Here is a 9,703-nt window from a genome sequence, read left to right on the forward strand (position 1 = left end):
GGACAGGTCCCTCTGGGCACACTCCCGGGTCCCCCCCACCCCTCACGTTTTCTTCTGGGGCCGCAGGAAACATTCAGCTCATAACCATAGGAGGTCACTCTTTAAGTGCCAAACAGAGGGAACTTAAGACACTGTCCCTCCCTTTTGCTGCTTTATTTCCTTGGGCCTCTCCCCTGGCCTTGCTTCCGCCTTCTTTTGGGGCCACGCTGGTTGACAGGTGCTGCGCTGGCCTGAGACTGTGGCGGCAGCGTCGCGGAGCTTCCCAGACGACGGCTCTCCGGCCGCCTCCTCTGGAGCAGGGGTCCCCGGCAGGGAGATGTAGAATGAACCAGGCACAGGCTCCGCTGGAGGGAACAGGTGGGAATAGTGCACGTGATATTATTCTCCCCTAAGGCCCAAAGGTGGAAGATCCACTCCGTCAAAGGCTTCGCGACTCCACTCATTAGCGCGCGTGCACCGCCTGCCCACGGCTGCTGTCCCCGCTACCAGCGTTCTCTCCAGGCGCCGGTGCCTGCTTCACCGTTTAGTGCCAGCTCCAGCATGCTTTCTGGAAGCGGTCCGGGTAGTGCCAGCGTCAGCAGCTCCGACGGCATCGCCGCCTTCTGGAACGCTGCTGCAAAGCTCCGCTCCGCCGGCTGGTGCTAGTCCGCAGGCACCGCGCGCCTGCCACTAGCCCTCGGGGGTCCCCGCCTCTTCTCAACCCCGCGTCGGAGCTGAGCTTCCCGGCTGGGGCCGCAGTCGTCCAGCTCGGTCGCTCTGGGCAACTGTGTTCCAAGTCTGTTTGGGAACCGGGAGGGTTAGGGGATCCTGGGCTGCCAAAATTCAAACCACCCTCAGGTACCATGGGCTGCCGTCCTCAGGGAACTCAGTTCCTTTCTCCACCACCCTTTTCCCTGAATCTCTCCCTACCAATGGGGAGGTTTTTCGCCAGGGTGCAGATTCGAGCCTTCAGGCTTTCTTTCGGCCTCGGTGTTTGAGTAACGTGGATGCATTGCGAAGTGCAATCTCTTTCACAGCTGTCAAAGCTGAAAGAAACACCCAGCCCACGTGGCTGAAAGAAACACCCAGCCCCTCAGGGCTTGCTCCACGGTCAGGTGCGACACTGACCAATCCTAGGGCAGGAAGGTCAAGCCGCCAGGAGCCCAGCCACCCGTCCAGGACCCATCTGGGGAACCAGGAGGCTCCTCCAAACAGTTATGTGGTGAATCTTGTCGCCTATGCCAATTGTGTTGGGCCTGGCAGGTTCACGAGATTCGGTCAGATGGAAGAATATTCCAGATCCTTTGGGATGTCTGACATGCCTTTATTAAAGGGTGGGCGACCCACGCATGCTGCCAGCTGCATGCCCCCCTGCATGTCCCTGCATGTCACCTGTCCCCCAGCGTGGCACTTTGCAGGGAGTCCCTACCCCCTTAAATACTACAAGGAAACAGCCAGCAGAGAGCCAAAACACATTGTCTAACAGCAAGATTCTGCGTACTTGAGCCCACTCAAGGCTACTACTTATCGTAGTTGCCCAGACAGCTGGGTAGGGGGGCCCTACAGTAGCTGATGTCTCAAGTGTAAGACTTGCTACTGTGTTACCTCTGTCTTCCAACTCTCATGGATATTTCTCTGTGACCAACCATAATCCAGAACAGTAGGCTAGAGTCCACTGGCAATCACAATGCCCACTTAACTAAAGTGACATAGTACAAAGCCACTCAAATTAACACTAGTCATTCCAGAACAAGATCGTTTGCTTTAGACAAAACATAAGTATTTAGTCAATCTGAGTTTAAATGTATATATTTCATCTTCCTGCCACAAAATTTGTTTATCAGACTTTTTGTCAGAAAGTAAGGCTTTTGGGAATGGTGCTTGGGTCAGAAAACTTTTGGTAATTTGGAGAAATGTCTGGAGTGCAGTGTGGTCCTAGATGAGGCATGGATAGGATGATGCCACAGAGGCCCCTAATGGAAGGTGTCATCGGGGAAAACAATGAGTATGAAGGACAACATGAAGAAAACAAGTACTTTCTGCTGGTCTCTGGGACTGACAAAATGTTTGTATGTTAAACTTTGACCCCATTCTACCTCCTCTCTCCAATAAGAGGGAAAATAGGGGACACAATGGCAGCAGCCTGGTAAGTGCTCTTTACCAAGGAACCAGAGGCTTCTCCCAATTCATCTCCCTGCCCCTGGGAGGAAGAATTGAGGGACATGTCTTGCTTCTTCAGGAAGGTTCTCATTATAGACCTGCAAGGCACTGCTTCCATCAGGAGATGACACTCACTGCTACACAATTCCCGTAAGGGCTTTTAATGCTGACAGCCCCATTCGGCTTCTTGTTACATCAACCTTAAACAGATTGGACAAACTTTGGGACTGTGCATTTTTTAAAAAGGAAAGACTCCAATAATGAAGAAGACAAGTTTCTAGTTTGTCTGCAGCCCTCTATGATTAAAATGCCACTTCTTGCTTTTGTGGCTGTGATATTGTGATTTATAACAAGAAATATATATTTGGCCTTTGTCTCAGTTTCTGGCACAGAGCTCCTAAAACTCTTGAAGTTTGTCTTTTGTTATGTTAATGAGATGACTAAGCCCAGGAAGATGGACGCTGGTTGCCAGGGGAACCAACATTGTAATTGGAGGGTTGGAAGTTTATTTTCACTCCCTTGATTTCCAGGGAGAAGAGGAGGTGGGTTTTGAGTTCAATTTCCAATGGCTAATGATTTTATCCGTCATGCCTATGTAATGAAGTCTTCATAAAAACAAAAACAAAAACAAAAAATAAAAAGAAACAAAAAGGAGGGGGTTTGGAGAGCTTCCAAATTGGGGGACTCCTGGAGTTTTGTGGAGAGTGGTGCAGTCAATTGCCTTATGAATCTCTTCCATCTGGCTGTTTTGAATTATATCTTTTTGTAATGAATGGATAATCCACAGGCAAATATTTCTCTGAGTTTTTATGAACCACTTTTGAAAATTAATCAAGCCTGAGGTAGGGATCACTGGAACCTCCAAATATATACTTAGTTGGTTAGAAGCATCGGTGTCTGAAGTAGAGGGAAGCGGTCTTGTAGGAGAGAGACTTCAGCTTGTGGGATCTGATGTTACCTCCAAGTAGGCAGTATCAGAATTTAGTTGAGTTGTAGGACACCCAGCTGATATCTGAAAATTGTTTGGTGCAGTGGGAAAAAAACAGCCACACATTAAATTTAGTGGCCAGAATTGTAGTAGACCAGTGGCAAGGCTATCTTTAAATATTCCTCAGGCTATATCATGCTAGGTAAACACAGAAAAACTTGGTGGACTCAATTGTTTTGTCACCCACACCATGTTCGGTGGTATTTAGCTTGGGCTAAAATATAACTTTCTTTTTTTTTAATGATGTGCAAGCACAGGAGGTGTAAGTGAAATCACAGGAGACCAGGTTTTCTGTGCCTGGGGTCATTCAGGATTACATGTATGTGTGTTGGGTGAGGGCGGGGTGGGTAGAGCAGGCATGAGCTGCATTAGCTCTGTCGTATCCTTTTAATTGGAGGCATTGCTGCCCAGGATGGGCGGAGACTTTGGTTTCTGGGCTGGGTGCCTGGCCCTCTTGTGACAAGACATTGACTCCTGATGAGCTGCCCTCCCCTCCATCTGTCAGAATGGGCCTCGTTCATTCCCCAGCCATTTGGCCCTTTCTCTTTCAACATAGGTGCTAAGCAGCAGTGAATTTACAGGAAACTGCTGACAGAACCCTACCACCCTTTCCCTTTTTATTCTTTACAGCAAGTTGGGTGGTGGAAAGTTCTTCACCTTTTTTATTTTTCCCCTTTGCTGTCATGGGTTCAGACTTTGGTTCATTAACTCAGACAACTTTCTCTGGGTTTCCTCCTCCCTATTCTTCAGGGTTTTTTTTCCCCCCCGCTGGTTGGCAAATTGCTACTTACACACTGAGAGTTATTTCTCCAAGTTGTGCCTTTCCAACTCTCATCTCCAAGCTCCTGAAAAGGCTAATGAGCACTGGTACTTGGATTGTAACACTAGACATTTGCCACAGAGCTAATGCAAAATGCATGGCATGTGTCCAATAGCACAAGGTTGAAGCATGAGGGGTAAAGGAAATGCTTTCTTTATTCTGTGTGACAAGATTACCTGGAGATTTGCTTTTAAAGGCACAGTTAAACCTTAGAAAAAACAAACAAACAAACAACCCAGCTGTTATCAGGATGAACTTGGATCCGAATTGCATCATTAGCATGTCGTAGGTACTAGGGAATCAAGTGGAAATTCCTCTATAAACAAGAAGAAAATTTAAAATTAAGTTTACTTATATTAGACATAGTCAGCGTAATTGCTTGGCAGATAGAGACTATATACTGTTACCCAGTTGATAGGTTTTAATTTGTTTTCTCTGAAAGGCGAACATTTCAGATCCCAGGAAAGAAGATCTGAGGTAATGGTCGTGTATGCTGTCCCACATTTTTCATTTGGTCATATTTCAACATGGACTTCTGCCAGAATATCTTTTCTCATCCCTAATCCTTACCCTTCTCCATCTGCTTTCCGATGCTACCAGGCTGATCTGTATGACCACATCAGTGGATACCTGCCACCTGTGTGACTTGCAGTTAGCTCTCGCCGATGTGGAAGCCCCAAGAGGAGACTGGAAAAAGGAAAGAGAAGTCATCGAATTTCTTTGTCCAGCCCCTTCCCTCAAAGTCACATGGAGTTGGGTGTGATACTGAACCTCTCACAGTGGCTCACGTCACAATTCTTTTCCCTTCCTGATTCCAGAAAATGGCCTCTCCTCGTCCCCTTAGATCCAGGGGCTAATTATGACTAAGCTGCTACTAAGGCACCAGTTATAGCACCATTTCATATAATTCTCCCATGCCTTTAATTGTGTAAATAGTCTTTATGTAATTATATCTTCAATAATTATCATATTTTGACTGTGCCAAGTGTTTCCTGTTGAGACTGTGACTGACACACGTATTTCTCAGAAAGATGATCCCTACAAATAGAAGTTCCATTCACTGGGAATTTTGGTTAGTTCTATTTTACATCATGTAAAATCTATATATAATGAACCATGGCATCAGAAAGCAGGAAAGTATACTTTTTAAGAACACAGACTTGAAAGCTGGTCAGCCTGGTTGTTGTGAAGATTCAATTAGGTAATACATGTAAGTGTCTGACATTTATTGAATGACATATAAATATAAATTATTATTATTATTGCTATTATTATTAAAACTACTGTGCTTTAATAGATAAAACTTTCCTGAAGATTAGGAGGACCTTATTGGGGGTTGTTGGCATGTGTAAAGAAAAATGTATCAAGAAAAAGCATCTGACAGCTAACAATAGGAAATAGTGGTTCAGGCTTTATTATGTGCCAAGCGTTACACTAATAGGTATTCAGCAATGGGATATGCAACCTTCTTCCCACAAGAAACTTAGTTAAGTCTGATAAAGTCTGAATAACACACAAAATGAAAAGATATGAAAGGAGTTAGGATTTAACAAGAGGAAAAGCAGAAGCACTAGTAATTCTATCTGTCATCTATCTGTTCATCCGTCTATCTAGGTGTATTATAATAGGGCTTTGACCTCACAGAACTGTAGGAACTGGCTAAACAGTCATGGACAGTTGTTTCTTCAGTGTCAGTGTTCTAAAGTCAGGGCAGGGAGTCAGGAAGGGAAGACATAGGTGAAATGAAGGAATGAAGAATCAACTGGAAGGTTTTGTTGCAAATCATTTATGATTATAGTTAATACTTAGTGAATTCTTTTCATAAGCTTGATTTCCTCTCTTTTAATTTTCACAGCGGCTCTATGAGATATTGTCTGCCTTTTTCTGATGAGCAAATTGAGCTTTATGGTGATGTCATTGGAGCTGATGGCTGTAGCCCTTTGCCTGTACTTCCCAATTTCCTGGGTGAGAGGTTACTGTGGAAGCACTGTTAATATTTTACCTTCATTTTTTTCAGAAGGTTGAGTTATCAGCATTGGGTCCACCCTTTTTGGTCCTATATTGAAAACCATATCTTTTTTCATGAAGTCATCCACTTACACCCAGAATAATAATAATAAATGCATAAAAATAGTGTTTCTTTTTTCTCAAAGGACCTTCAATTTCAGCCCCAGGTCCATGGAAAACCCTGTTTTATATGTGCAAAGCTAAATATCATTATTCTTGCCAACCATAGGGTAAAATTTTTTTCCTTTAGATTTGTTTTTTTCATAGTCATTGTTACTGGTCATTCAGTGGTTTTCCAGCTGGGCTGCACATATAAAAACTGAGAGGCTTTTAAACTGTACCCATGTACCAGGGCCCTGGAGACAGATGCAAATTTGTTTGGTCAGGGCGGGGGCCACAGCAAGCTCAGGGGATACAAATGTGTAGCCACCACTGAGAACCACTGTTACAGAAATCCACAGATTTTCAGGTCACACTTGTGGAAATATTTACTCTGTTTATAATTATAGAGTGCCTATGATAAGCGTGATTCAATTCTTTGTGCTAGGGTAGTAGCAATAAGGAAAACAAACATTTTTATTCTCATAGAATTTACATCATGGAGGTGAGAGATGGTAATGTAGACAAAGAGAAGTCAAGCAGAGAAGAAGCTAGGAAGATGTTTGGCACTTACGAGATTTATAACAGGGTAGTTTTGAATGTCACACTAAAATGACACTTGAATGAAGACAGAAGAAGGAGGTGAGGGATCAAATCTTATGACTATCAGGAGAAAGCAAATTTCATTTGGCAAGAGATATAGGATCATGCTTGGAATGTGTAAGAAATTTCAGAAGAGTCAGAATGGTTTGAAGAAAATGAAGTAAAATTGTAACAGCTGATGAGATTCAACGATCAACAGCTCCAAACTGAGAATGAAGGTTTTATTGCTGGGCATCCGTCCCCTAAATCTTAAGATAACAGCTCCTCATTAGTCCTTTAGCTATGTGGCATGTTGAGGTAACATGAAGAAAAATAATCTGAGGGGGATTGTGAATGATGCGAAATATGGTTTGAGTATGTAACTTTTTTTTTTTTGCACTGTGTAATTCCTTTATTTTCTGCATATTAGTGCTTTACCAACACTACAACCATTAAGAACACAATTCCAGGTACTGTACTTTTGAGTTCGGGGCAGTCTACAGACCCATTTACTTATATTAGACAAGATTAACCTCATTCAAAACATACTGCAGTTTTAATCTCTTGTGACGGCAACCTCCTTTGTGCTGGACTTGACATGCTGCCTAACCTACTCCCATGATGTCAGTGTGCATTGTGAGGTCAAAAAGCATACCTGTGGCCTCCTTGACATCCCCAGTGCGAACCCTGGGTCTGTTCTATATGTGTGCAAAAGGGGGAAAGCCAGTTATTTGTAAAATCATGATTTAACGTTCAAGTTGAAAACTTCCCTGTTTTTGCAGCCAGCTTTATTCTAATTTGTCAGAGGTCTCCTAGATTTGTCAGAAATCTGATGCTAATTTCATTCTCTAAACAAAGTTTTTCGTGAATAAGTTCTATATTAATTTTATTTTGATGCTATAGTTTGTTTTTATTCAATAGATAAAGGAACAATAAAATCAAACATTTTTAGTAAAATGTTTGGATTTAGTAGTTTTTTGACTTTTCCCATGTTCACTACTCTCAAATACACCTACTGAAATTTGGATACATAAAGAATGGAAATATATCATTTTGTGTATTGGTTTATATTTCTATCCTGTCTTTTTCAAATCCTCTACATATTGAGCCATACTAACATTATCCATTTAGATTATAAATTCCTTCTAATTGGAAAGTGAGAATGCCTGTCTAAATCTCTCTCTAACAACATTAGTTAGTGGTCATAGTTATCAAAAAGTTATCTCTGTGTATGCAGAAAGCCATGTCATTTCATCAGCTCAGTAGACCACAGAGCCTTCCACAAATAGCTTTGAGCCCCAAGGCCTGTCTGACTATTGGTTAATGCAAATAAGCATAGCAAATGTTTCTGCTCTGCCTCTGTAACCACAATCTCGTTTGAAACAGAGTTATGTATTATGGCATCGCTAGGCCGACCCCCTTCAAGCAAGACAGAATCTGCAAGTACTTATAGAACGTTCAAATTGGCTTCCCTTTAAATAGAGGTGGGTTTAGGTTTGTTGACCAAATCAATTAGACTGATTTTCCCTAGTTCACTCTCAGAATGGGAAATTGCTTTTCCAAAGAAAGCACTGGAGAAAAACAGGGGCCCCAGACAAAAGGACCAAAGAGTTTCAATATGCGCGACCATAAATCAACCTGAGGTCTACTTGTGTGAAGAAAACATACTTGCAGTGTTTCTCCCTCTCCTTCTCCATCCCGAGCCTCTAACTTACAATCACTTTATTGTAGTATAATTTACACATAGTGAAATACACATGTTGTAAGAGCACAGTTGGATGGCTTTTGACAAATAAATACACACATTACCAACACCTTATTCAAGATATACAATATTTCCATTATCCCCAAATGTCCCTTGTACCTCCTTTGTAGGCAATTCCCATATCATTGTTTTGAGTTGATCTAATTACTATTACCATAATTTAGTTATGCCTTTTCTATATCTTAGTAAAAAGTAAGTCATATAGACTCTATGTCAAGCTTTATTTACTCTACATAATGCTTTTGAGACACATTCTTGCTATTACATATATCAATAGGTTATTCCTTTTTAGTTTTTATTAGTTTTGTTTTGCTATTCACCAGTTGATGGGCATTTGGGCTCTTCCCACTTTGGGGCTGTGAGGAATAAAGCTGCTGTGAACATTCACATACAAGTGTTTGTGTGAACATGCATTTTCATTTCTTTTGAGCAAATTTCTAGGAGTAGGATTGCTGAGTCATGTGGCAAATGTGTGTTTAATTTTCTGAGCACATGGTAAAAATTATTACATTAATTAAATGAGGAGTCTATTAGACTCAGATGGCACTAATGACCTGGCATGGCAGCCTACTTAGGTAAACCAAAATCTAGGCCTGTAAATGCCTCAAGGTTACAAAATCAAAACCTATGGACAACCAATCACAAACAACCAAATAGCCCTTAAGCTATAGGCAATCACTAATTTCCTCCCTCTACATCTGCATTTTGTTTTTTAAAGAGAGAGAGAGAGAAGGGAGAGAGAGAGAGACATCAGTTTCTTGTTGCACTTATTTATGCACTCATTGGTTAATTCTCGCACATGCTCTGACAGGATCGACCCCACAACCTTGGCATATGAGGACCATTCTCTAACCAAGAGAGCTACCCAGCCAGGGCCTTTTATCTATAAAAGTTTCTCCCCAAACTTCTGTCAGCTGAGTGCTCTTAACTCTTCTGGTTTGATGCTGTCCAATTGGAGTTGATATTTGTTCAAACTTAAAATTTTTAACACGACTCAGTTTGTTTTTTTTAACACCTATTTTCCAAAGGGATTTTACCATTCCACACACCTACCAGGAGCGTGAGAGTTCCAGTTACTCCACACCTGCTTCAGGACATGATATGGTGCATTTTTAAATTTTAGCCATTGCAGTATGTCTGGTGCTTTTTCCTCATTGTTGCTTGAATCTGTATAGCTCTAATGTCTAATAATTTTGAGCATCTTTTAATATTGGTATTCACCATTTGAATATTTTTGAGCAGTATCTGTTCAAGTCTTTTGCTCATTTTTAAATGGATTGTTCATTTTTCATCATTGAATTTT

Source organism: Desmodus rotundus, chromosome 2 (genome assembly GCF_022682495.2).
Source record: "Desmodus rotundus isolate HL8 chromosome 2, HLdesRot8A.1, whole genome shotgun sequence".
Lineage (NCBI taxonomy): Eukaryota > Metazoa > Chordata > Mammalia > Chiroptera > Phyllostomidae > Desmodus > Desmodus rotundus.